Here is an 11,524-nt window from a genome sequence, read left to right as displayed (position 1 = left end):
CCCATAAGGGGACAGGGCCAGAAGCCATCCCACCAAGGCCACGCTGCCGGCAGACGAGCCAGAGAGAGGGGAGCAGGGTGGTAACAGCTTCCCTGGAGGGGTCCTACCACGCTTCAAGCAAAGGATCCTCCTAAAACAGAAAGAGTGCAAGGAAGGCGAGTGGACAGCTACCCTCAGAACGGCCTCCTGGAATTCCTGGTTCCACCTGGTTATCACAGTGTCGCCCGGGCATCTCACCGTGACCTCCAAACAGTGAGTAAACACGTTGAAAGACTTCTTGGACTGTGTTTGAGTCATTCTGCGACCTGTGGTCCCACACACATACACCGGGGCCTGGGGCTTGCCTCACTCTCAGGGGGCTAATATACTGACTGCACCCACCATCAGCCCCAGGCATCCCTTAATCTGCAGTGGCGGTCCCCGCTGACCGCAATACTGAGAGTGGCGTCACGACAATCCTAAAAGAAGGTTCCCTACCTGTGACCAGACTGTTCCATCCACGTGGAGTCCCTGAAGGTACTGCACCGACACATACTAGCGGGGCTTCACAACTTCTGGCGTCACGAACAGGATAAGGACTAGACCTGTTCAGACAGGTGACCGTGTGCCTCAGAGGTCCGACCGCAAAAATTGAACCGCCGCCATATTGCCATCTTCAAAAGCGCGCGCTGCAGCCCGCGCGAGGGAGAAGAGCACCGCCCACGAAGAGGTGTGGCCGCCCCAGAACCCCCACAATTCGGAGAGCGTTCTGACCCAGGAAGTGGAAAGGGAGCGCGGAGATTTTTGAAGAAAAATGGACGCTGCAGGAGGTAATGCCCCTGGTCAGGGCGACGCAGCCCAAGCGATGCCAGCCCCCGTCGCGCTGGACGCAGCAGCGCCTGGTGCCGGTGCCGCGGTCGCAGCCGCGCCGGCCGAAATCTCCCCCATAATGCCAGTTTCCTTGCTGTATGTCCCAGGAGCGCAATGGCTGCCCCAATACGCCGGTAAAATAGACACGCTGACCGGGTTTAAGAAGAAGATCAACACCCTGCTAGACATGCACGCGATGACTGGTAAGCAGAGGGCCGCTGTGGTGCTGGGACAATTGACTGAAGCAGCAGAATTGGAAGCTGAGTCCTGGACCAATGATGACCGGAGCTCTGTTGAGACCATCTTTGCCAAACTAGCAGCTGCTTTTGAACACCGCACAGAGGGAGAGCTGAGGACGGACTTCTATAACTGCCGTCAGAAGCCCCAAGATAGCATAAGAGCCTATGCCCTCAGGCTGCAGGCTGCACTACGGGCTCTCAAGCTGGTGGACCCTGTCAGTGATCAGGAAGGAAACCGGATGATGAAGGAACAATTCTTGCGGGGCCTGCGCTCTCCTGAGGATGGGAAGCAGATGAAGCTGTGGTCCCTGGAACACCCTGACGTGGACTTTGCCATTCTGAAAGACAGGGCAGTGAAAGCACTCCAACCTCCTGTGGACACAGACCCCGTCGCACCAGCATGGCCTGCCAGTTCCACGGCTGCAGGAGCGGAATCCTCCTCGCAGGCCCTGGTAACTGCAAAAGGACTCAACACGCCAGCAGAGACCATAAATACACTATCCTCCCAGGTGCAACAGCTCACTAAGGACGTCGCACAAATCCTGAAAGCAATGCAGTTGCCCTCAGAGACCAAAGTCCCTCATCGGATCCTGCTAGCTGACAACCCAGAGGACGTCCCTTGGATGCGGAGGAGAAGAGGTCCCCCAACCCGAGGCAGGAGCAGTGATCGCTATGACTCATCTGGACAACCCATCTGTCGTCGTTGCCAGGAGGCAGGACACTATGCAAGGGCCTGTCCTTTAAACGAGCCAAACCTGGGGCCGGGGGCCAGTCCTCAGGATTAAGAAGATCAGGCCCAAGTCGCTGCTGTGATCAGTACGTGGGTGGACGTCCTGTCCTGTCCATCGTCCTGGACGGGATCCCTACCCCGGCGTTATTGGACACCGGCTCTCAGGTCACCACGATCCCGTATGTCCTTTATCGGAGGTTTTGGTCGGACGACGATCTCCGACCACCGGACCCCTCCCTCACCATCTATGCTGCCAACGGACAACCTATAGACCAGATCGGGGTCAAAGAGGTAACCATAAAGGTGGGAAGGCAGGAAATGAAGGGACAAGGACTGATTGTTGTGGACACTGATATTAGAGAAAGGAACCCGCAAATGATTTTAGGCACTAATGTCATAGAAAATTGCTTAGAGGAAGTGTTGTTGTTGCTTCACCAGATTGTTGAAGGTGCTGAGGGCAGGTCGCAAAGAGCCTTGCAAAAGGAGATCCGAATCATTCTGAGGAAGCAACAGGTAAAACAGACTGGCGGTGAGATTGGTAGTGTACGGGTGATGGATGCAAACCCCATTGTGATACCCCCACGGAGTGAAATGATGATGTGGTGTAGAGCAGCGGTAGGTCTCAGAGGACAAGATTACCAGGCTGTACTAGAGCCCACTCATTCAGACCACTGGCCCACGATTCTGACAGCCAGGGGGGTAGTTGATGTACACAAGGGACGAGTGCCTGTACGAGTGTTGAACTGTGGGGAGGAGGAAGCCAGGCTACCAAGGTACGCTACCATAGCCAAACTGTTTACATGCTCAGATGACGCCATAACACCTGTAGGTCCCCTGACACAAGCTGACTCAACAGAGGATGAGACCTCCCAAAAGCAGTTAGAGGACTGGTGCCAGAAACTACACGTGGGGACTGACTCTACACCCGACTACCAGAAACATGGGGTTTACAGGGTCGTGCAGGAATACGAGCAGGTCTTTAGTAAGAACCCACTAGACTTTGGTAGGATCAAAGGGGTGCAACATCACATACCCACAGGCAGTCATCCTCCCATTAAGGAAAGACATAGGCCTATTCCACCAGCCCATTACCAGCGCACAAAGGACATGCTGAAGGACATGAAGGAGGCAGGCGTCATAAGGGACAGTTGTAGCCCCTGGGCGGCTCCCCTGGTCCTGGTAAGAAAGAAGGATGGCACGATGAGGATGTGTGTGGATTACAGACGGATAAATCAGATAACACACAAGGATGCCTACCCTTTGCCAAGGATAGAGGAATCCCTCGCTGCCTTGAAAGCCTCTAACTACTTTTCTACCCTAGATCTTACTAGTGGCTACTGGCAAGTATCTGTAGCAGAAGAAGATCGGGAGAAGACGGCCTTCACCACCCCAATGGGCCTCTGTGAGTTCAACAGCATGCCATTTGGACTCTGCAATGCCCCCGGGACCTTCCAGAGGCTTATGGAATGCTGCCTAGGGCACCTCAACTTTGAAACCGTCCTGCTCTACCTGGATGATGTCATCGTGTACTCCAAGACCTACGAGGACCACCTGAAACACCTGGCTGAAGTCTTTGAAGCACTATCCCGATATGGAATGAAGCTGAAACCATCCAAGTGCCATTTACTGAAGCCAAAGGTCCAGTACCTAGGTCACGTGGTCAGTGCAGAAGGAGTAGCACCGGACCCAGAGAAGGTCACAGTCATCCAGGAATGGCCCACACCTACTACCGTCCGGGAGGTACGTCAGTTCCTTGGCTTGGTAGGCTACTACAGAAGGTTCATCAAGGGCTACACGAAAATGGCAGCGCCTTTGCAAGAGCTCCTGGTAGGCCACCCAAAGAAGAGAGGAAAGATCTCCGGCCCGCCATTTCACTGGGGAGAAGCAGAAGAACACTCCTTCAGACAAATGAAAGGGGCCTTGACGGGTGAAGAGATCCTAGCCTACCCTGACTACGGTCTGCCATTCGTACTGTACACAGATGCCAGTAATGTGGGACTGGGAGCAGTGCTTTCACAGGTGCAGGGAGGCAAAGAGCGTGTGATTGCTTACGCCAGCAGGAAGCTCAGGCCTACTGAAAGAAACCCGGAGAATTATAGCTCATTCAAGCTAGAGTTCCTGGCCATGGTATGGGCTATCACAGAGCGGTTCAAGCACTACCTGGCAGCCACCAAATTCACTGTCTTCACGGACAACAACCCCCTGACCCACTTGGATACTGCTAAATTGGGTGCCATGGAGCAGCGTTGGGTAGCCCGACTGGCGAATTATGACTTTACTGTCAAGTATCGAGCTGGCCGCAAGAACGGCAACGCAGATGCTCTGTCCAGGATGCCTCACCTAGCAGACGAGGGTGAAGATGAAGATGATCTTGAAGAGATTGAGCTGCCAGCGTTCCATCGCCATGGAGCAAAACAGTGTCGGCAGTCACGTGCCAACCGCCAAGAGGTGACCCTGAACCCACTACCTCACTACAACTGGAAGGAGACCCAGGAAAATGATCCAGCGGTAGGCTTGGTAAAGAAACTGATCAGCCAGCCTGGCGCCAGCCTTGACAAAGGAGCCCCACCTGAGGCACAGTACCTATGGAAGGAGAGGGGTCGATTATTCATCTATCAAGACAAACTTTACAGGAGCATCATTGACCCGAGGACGCATGAAAAGGTGTGGCAAGTGATTGTACCACAGAAGGATACGAGGATGGTGCTAGAAGCCTATCACAATGGTGCAGGCCATTTTGGTTGGAAGAAACTGGAGGCCCTACTTAAAGTAAGATTCTACTGGGTGGGCATGAGATCTGCCCTAGAGAAGTGGTGTCGAAACTGCGGGCCCTGCAATCTTAGAAGAAAAGACCAGCACAGCCAGAGAGCACCACTCCAGCCAATCCAAACTAAACGGCCCCTGGAGATCGTGGCCCTGGACCATGTAAAGTTGGCACCCAGCAGACAAGGCTACAACTACGCTCTCACTATGGTTGACCACTACTCCAGATTCCTGGTGGTAGTACCAGTCAAGGACTTGACAGGTCAAACTGCAGCCAAAGCTTTCCAGACACACTTCTGTCGACCACATGGCTATCCAGATCAAGTGCTCACTGACCAAGGACCAGCCTTTGAAGCTGAAGTGTTTAAGGAGTTTTGTAACCTGTACGGCTGCCAGAAGATCCGTACTACGCCTTACCATCCTCAGACCAATGGCATGTGTGAGAAGATGAACCACATCATTCTCGACCTTCTGAAGACTCTCCCACTAGAAGAACGAAGTCAGTGGCCAGAAAAACTGCCCGATCTAGTGGACATGTATAACAACATCCCTGTGAGTTCCACGAACTGCACACCGGCATACCTGATGAGGGCCAGACCAGGGAGATTGCCAGTAGATCTGGAAATGGGAGTTGAGACCCCTGAAGACCATCTACAAGGTGCTGATTGGGATTCCAACCGCCAAGCCCAATACAAGAAAGTACAAGAGTGTGTGGAGCGAAGCCTGACTCAGCAGCGTGAGAAACAAGAAAAGGCCTACAATCGAAAAGCACCTGCTGTTCCTTTGATGCCAGGAGATATAGTTCTCAAAAGAAAGAGAAGACGTCATAAACTTGACAATCACTGGGAAGAAGAACCCTATACTGTGTTACCATCGACGCTTAGCAATGAAAAGACATGCCTTATCAGCAAAGATGGAGGAAAAACAACAGCTGTCGTTTCTAGAGATCGCTTAAAGAAATGTCCTGAACAACTAAGAATCCCTGAAGAAATTCCCAACCCTTTGCCAGTTCAAGAACCAAAAGAAAAGATGATCCATACTGTACTTGGAGATTTCCCAGCAAGTTGGCCTCAATACAATGGAGCAGTAGTTATTCCAGTCATTACATTCCCTCAATCTAGAGAAGTAAGAGAACCAGAAGAACCTGTCCAGAACCTGGAAGAGCCAAATGTAGCTGAAGCAGAAGACCATGCACTGGTATCAATACCTAGCACACCTATTATTCACATTGAGACACATACATCGGGTGGGAGGACACAACCTCAGACAGATGACAGTATAGTACTGCGTAGATCAACCCGCAGCAACTTTGGTCAGCTCCCATTACGCTATAGAGAAAGTACAGTTTAGTTCAAAGTGACGGTATGAAATGTAATGTTTAACCTGTTTACAGTTAAGTAACGTTTAAGTGAAATGTGCCCACAAGGACTATTGTGAGACCTCTTTAAAATGTTTTCTTTGCACTAGTTTACGTGCACTTTAAAAATGGACCATCGGTTATGAACTGGCTTTAACCACAAACTCTTGCATTGTAAAAAGTTACCTCCTTGGTATCAACCACAGAGTCTGCCTGTTGAGGGGCATGGCTCTGCACCAACAAGGGGGCACGCCTGTTTATGGGGCCTGCCCTCCAACACTCGGAAGCGGGTACGCCTGTTTATGGGGCCTACCTTACACCACTCCCCTCAGGAGAGGAAGATTGGAGGAAAGGTCTGGGGAATGTGATGGCCCAGACCTGGTCACCAAAAGGACCGGCGACCTACCTCCTGGAGGTTTTTGGGTGGGTTTCGGACATGTGGGTGGTTGGTGGTGGAATGGTACCTGGTATGTTTAAATGTAAATAATTGCCCCTGCGTGGGAAAAGTTTGTATTTACCTTTTTCTCTTGTCTTTGCAGCCCGAGGACGTGCTGATGATAACTAAGGGGGAATGTGGCGCCCCTGACCCGGTCAGGCACCACAGAGTATTGCACCCATGCGGGAGCAATGCTTCCAGGTAATCTCCAAAGGCCAGGATGAGGTGCACACACAAACATATAGTGACCAGGCCTCCCACATCACCAGAGGGGACCCTTGAGTAGCCAGAAGGAGTTAACTTTCAATTCCCAGCTGGGGGTGTGTTCAGAGGCTGGTTGCTAGGAAGCAGGGCAGAGAGAGAGAGGAAGAGGAGAGTCTGGAGGAAGAAGTTGAAGTGTGAGGAAGCAGGGCAGAGGAGCTCTAGAGTGTGAGACAGGTCCTGAGGAGTGCAGTAGCTGAAAGCGGGGGAGAAAGGAGTACCGTGGGTCGGCCTGAAAATCATCCAGAGAGAGGGGTGGCTGAGTACGGAGATCCCGGTATCCGAGCACACAAGGGGAACTAGGTCCCCAGTACAGGCAGCAGATCATCCAGAGCTGCTTAACCTACAGGTGGGGGGGGTACTTCATGCCCTCACCACGACTACACAGAGCTTGAGCCAAGCAGCAATCACCAGGCCCATAAGGGGACAGGGCCAGAAGCCATCCCACCAAGGCCACGCTGCCGGCAGACGAGCCAGAGAGAGGGGAGCAGGGTGGTAACAGCTTCCCTGGAGGGGTCCTACCACGCTTCAAGCAAAGGATCCTCCTAAAACAGAAAGAGTGCAAGGAAGGCGAGTGGACAGCTACCCTCAGAACGGCCTCCTGGAATTCCTGGTTCCACCTGGTTATCACAGTGTCGCCCGGGCATCTCACCGTGACCTCCAAACAGTGAGTAAACACGTTGAAAGACTTCTTGGACTGTGTTTGAGTCATTCTGCGACCTGTGGTCCCACACACATACACCGGGGCCTGGGGCTTGCCTCACTCTCAGGGGGCTAATATACTGACTGCACCCACCATCAGCCCCAGGCATCCCTTAATCTGCAGTGGCGGTCCCCGCTGACCGCAATACTGAGAGTGGCGTCACGACAATCCTAAAAGAAGGTTCCCTACCTGTGACCAGACTGTTCCATCCACGTGGAGTCCCTGAAGGTACTGCACCGACACATACTAGCGGGGCTTCACACACCCTTCTGCACAGTTTCGACATGGCGACGAATATGTTTAGCGCTGACAATGCCATTATCAGCATGACAATTCCAGTCATTTACATGCTGGAGCACACGCTAAACACTATTTGGAGTCAGGGGGTGGGACAACAGGAAGGGGAGGAACTACAGGAGGATTCATATGCGCAAGACACAACATCACCAAGGTCCAGATGTTCATCATCACCAACGCGGCAGGCATGGGACCATGGGGGACAGGGATCAACAAGGTCGCATGGTAGCAGGCGAAATGTTGAGGAAGGTGCAGGCGAACATGAAGAAATGTAGGACGAACTGTCCATGGACATGGAAGACTCAGCGGATGAGGGAGACCTTGGTTAAATTTCAGTTGAAAGAGGTTGGGGGGAGATGTCAGAGGAAGAAAGAATGGTTAGCACTTCTATGCCACAAACACAGCGTGGACTTGGTCCGCATGGCTGCGCAAGACACATGAGCGCCTTCTTGCTGCACTACCTCCAACATGACCCTCGTATTGTCAAAATTAGAAGTGATGATGACTACTGGCTTGCCACACTATTAGATCCCCGGTACAAGTCCAAATTTTGTGACATAATTCCAGCCATAGAAAGGGACACACGTATGCAGGAGTATCAGCAGAAGCTGTTACTCGATCTTAGCTCGGCTTTTCCACCAAACAACCGTGCAGGTGCAGGGAGTGAATTTCCCAGTTGTAACTTGACAAACATGGGACAGTCTCGTCATCTTCAACAGTCTACCCGTACCAGTAGCACCGTATCTGGTGCTACTGGTAACAGCAATTTTATTGAATCTTTTCATAATTTTTTTAGACCCTCCTTTGCAAGGCCACCAGAGACAACAAGTCTGACACATAGTCAATGGCTGGAGAGAATGATACAGGAGTATCTCTAAATGAACATCGATGCCATGACTTTGCAAATGGAGCCTTGCTCATTTTGGGCTTCAAATCTTGAAAAATGGCCAGAGCTCTCCACTTACGCCTTGGAGATTTTGTCGTGTCCAGCTGCCAGAGTTGTCTCTGATCGTGTCTTCAGTGCTGCTGGGTGTGTGCTGACAGATAAGCGCACGCGTCTGTCCAGTGACAATGTGGACACACTAACGTTCATCAAAATGAATAAGTCATGGATCCACAAGGAATTTACTACCCCTGTGTCATCCTGGGGAGAGTAAATGCTTGTGGATTTGGAATGTGCTTGAAGCAAATCAAAACATCCTGTTTGCAACTAGGGCACAAGTGCTGCCACTGAATGGGTGAGTGTCTGTGTGGCCCAATTTTTTGAAAAAAAGGGAGACTCCGCTTGGAGTAATCCTTGCTTGCTGTGTTTTTTAAAAGGAGCCAAGATGAACAAGTCATGGTTCAGCAAAGACTTAGCTACCTACCCCGGTGTCCTCCTGGGGACGGTTAAGAATGGCGTATTTTTGAATGTGCTTGATGCAAATCTAGCTGTGAAGTGTACAACTGGGGCACAAGTGCTGCCACTGAATGGGTGGGTGTGTGTGGGGCCCAATTTTTGGAAGAAAAAGGAGACTCCGCTTGGAGTAACCCTTGCTTGCTGTGTTTTTTAAAAGGAGCCAAGATGAACAGAGCTGGGATCAGGAAAGACTTAGCTACCTACCCCGGTGTCCTCCTGGGGACGGTTAAGTATGGCGTATTTTTGAATGTGCTTGATGCAAATCTACCTGTGAAGTGTACAACTGGGGCACAAGTGCTGCCACTGAAGGGGTGGGTGTGTGTGGGGCCCAATTTTTGGAAAAAAAGGGAGTCTCCGCTTGGAGTCACCTTGAGGTGTTTTACATGATTTTAGAAGGGCGTGCCATGCCTATATCTGTGTCTCCTCCTCTTTTTCCTTGTCCAGCTCTTTTGTTTTCGCATGAGTATATGTCCTTGTCACTTTCCCATGTGTTTGTGTTGTGAGTTGTTTGTCACCTTTTGGACACCTTTGAGGGTGTTTTCTAGGTGTTTTTATATGTTTGTGATTGCCTGCCATTGTTTCCTATGCGGTTTGAGTTCGGTTCGCCGAACTGAACTCGAACGAGACCTCCGTTCGACGAACCGAACTCGAGCCGAACCGCGGCTGGTTCGCTCATCTCTAGTTCTAATACGCCACGTGGGCATGGATTAGGCACAATCTTTATAGATTGTGCTGGGGACGCAGGACGCCTGCAGTTACGCTGCGGTGCAGAACGCAGCGTAACTGCATGAAAATACACTACGTGGGCACAGAGCCTTAAGATTATGTTGGTGGAGAGATGGATATAGAGTAAGAGACAGACACAGACAGAGAGAGACAGAGAGAGACAGACACAGACAGAGAGAGACAGAGAGAGACAGCCAGACAGAGAGACAGACAGAGAGACAATATCTGTGACCACCTTGCGAGTAGATTTGCTTTGGGTAAGAATTTAGATTGTATAAAAATTTTGCTGCAAAAAAAAGTCTACAAAAACCGACCAGATGTTGTAATTAGGGTTGATCGAATACCACAAATATTCGGCTTTGCGAATATTCGCCGAATAGGTCGCCGCGATTCGACTATTCACGAATATTCGATGGGCAATGTAAGTCTATAGGAAACCCGAATAACACCCGAATAACAACTATTCGGGCTTCCCATAGACTTACATTGCGCATCGAATATTCGCATAGCGGCAACCTAGTCATCGGATATTCACGAAGCCGAATATTTGTAGTATTCAATCATCCCTAGTTGTAAACTTCGACTACGGAGTTGATTTAAAGATGTACTGTAGCAAATTTGTCCTCCAGCACGTCCCCCTGTGATAAATTTGGTGCATCTTGTCTAGTTCTTAGCTGTCTAGTTTTCATACAGTTTTAGTAAATCTGCCCCAGTGTACTGGTGACAATGTTTTCAAGGTATTGCAACTATTTGACTAGTTGACTTATTCATGCTAGAGAGGAATTATGGGATAATATTATGGGGGTTTGTGCCTAATGTATTTTTAGTATTCCTTTACTTCATCCAAGAGCTTACCATTCATTTACGTTTTAGGTGTGTGTCAAGTAATGCTGCTTTCAAAACAATTTTTTTTTATAGAGACACACAGATGGCTTGTAATTTTCTGTTTAGACATGATATTCAAGGAATTTTAGCTATAGTTTTGTCATGGCAGGGAGGAAGTAAAGGGCTGCAGAAACAAAAAATGATTTATTTTTCTTTTCTGTATTGAAGTGAATAAAATGTGAACTTTTAAAGTGCCTAAAATGAACAAAAAAAAATAAAACAGTTTTTTTAAACAAAATTTAGCTCCGAAATTTAAATTGAGGCAATCTACATATTCTATCAGGCCTTTAGGTAAATTACTATATGAATGTCAGGAAATATATTAGCAGTAAGTAAGTTGCTGTAAGTACAGTAATGCTAAGTTCTAAGACCATATTCCAAATTGTTTCCCTTTCTGAACTAATCACTGGGGTCTAAGGGGAAAACTATTTCTTCTTGCGGAGACAGACAAACCAATCTTTCCGGCAGTGAGGAGTTTTATAGCCGCAATGCTCCTCTGGAAATAAGCAAATTGTCTCTTTAGGGAGGAACTAGATGAACTCTAGTGTCACCTATTGGAAGTAGCAATCCTAAAAGTAAGTCACAATTGACCCTTAAGCGAACCTTGTCATATGACTTAGGATTTATGTCAGATCAGAACCTCAATTTGCAGACATGGCGTTTCGGGGTGGTTGCCCCTCGTCAGTGCAAAGTATGAGATCTGATCTGGCTGTACTTTTCTCCTTGCAGAGACTGACAAACCAACCTGACAGTCAGTGAGGAGTCTTATAGCTGCAATGCTACTCTGATTTGTCAGTCTCCGCAAGGAGAAAAGTTTTCCCCTTAGACCCCACTATAGCTTCTCATACAGCCAGATCAAATCCCATATTTTGCATTGAT

Source organism: Anomaloglossus baeobatrachus, chromosome 10, assembly GCF_048569485.1.
Source record: "Anomaloglossus baeobatrachus isolate aAnoBae1 chromosome 10, aAnoBae1.hap1, whole genome shotgun sequence".
NCBI lineage: Eukaryota > Metazoa > Chordata > Amphibia > Anura > Aromobatidae > Anomaloglossus > Anomaloglossus baeobatrachus.
This window is presented reverse-complemented; position numbering follows the sequence as displayed.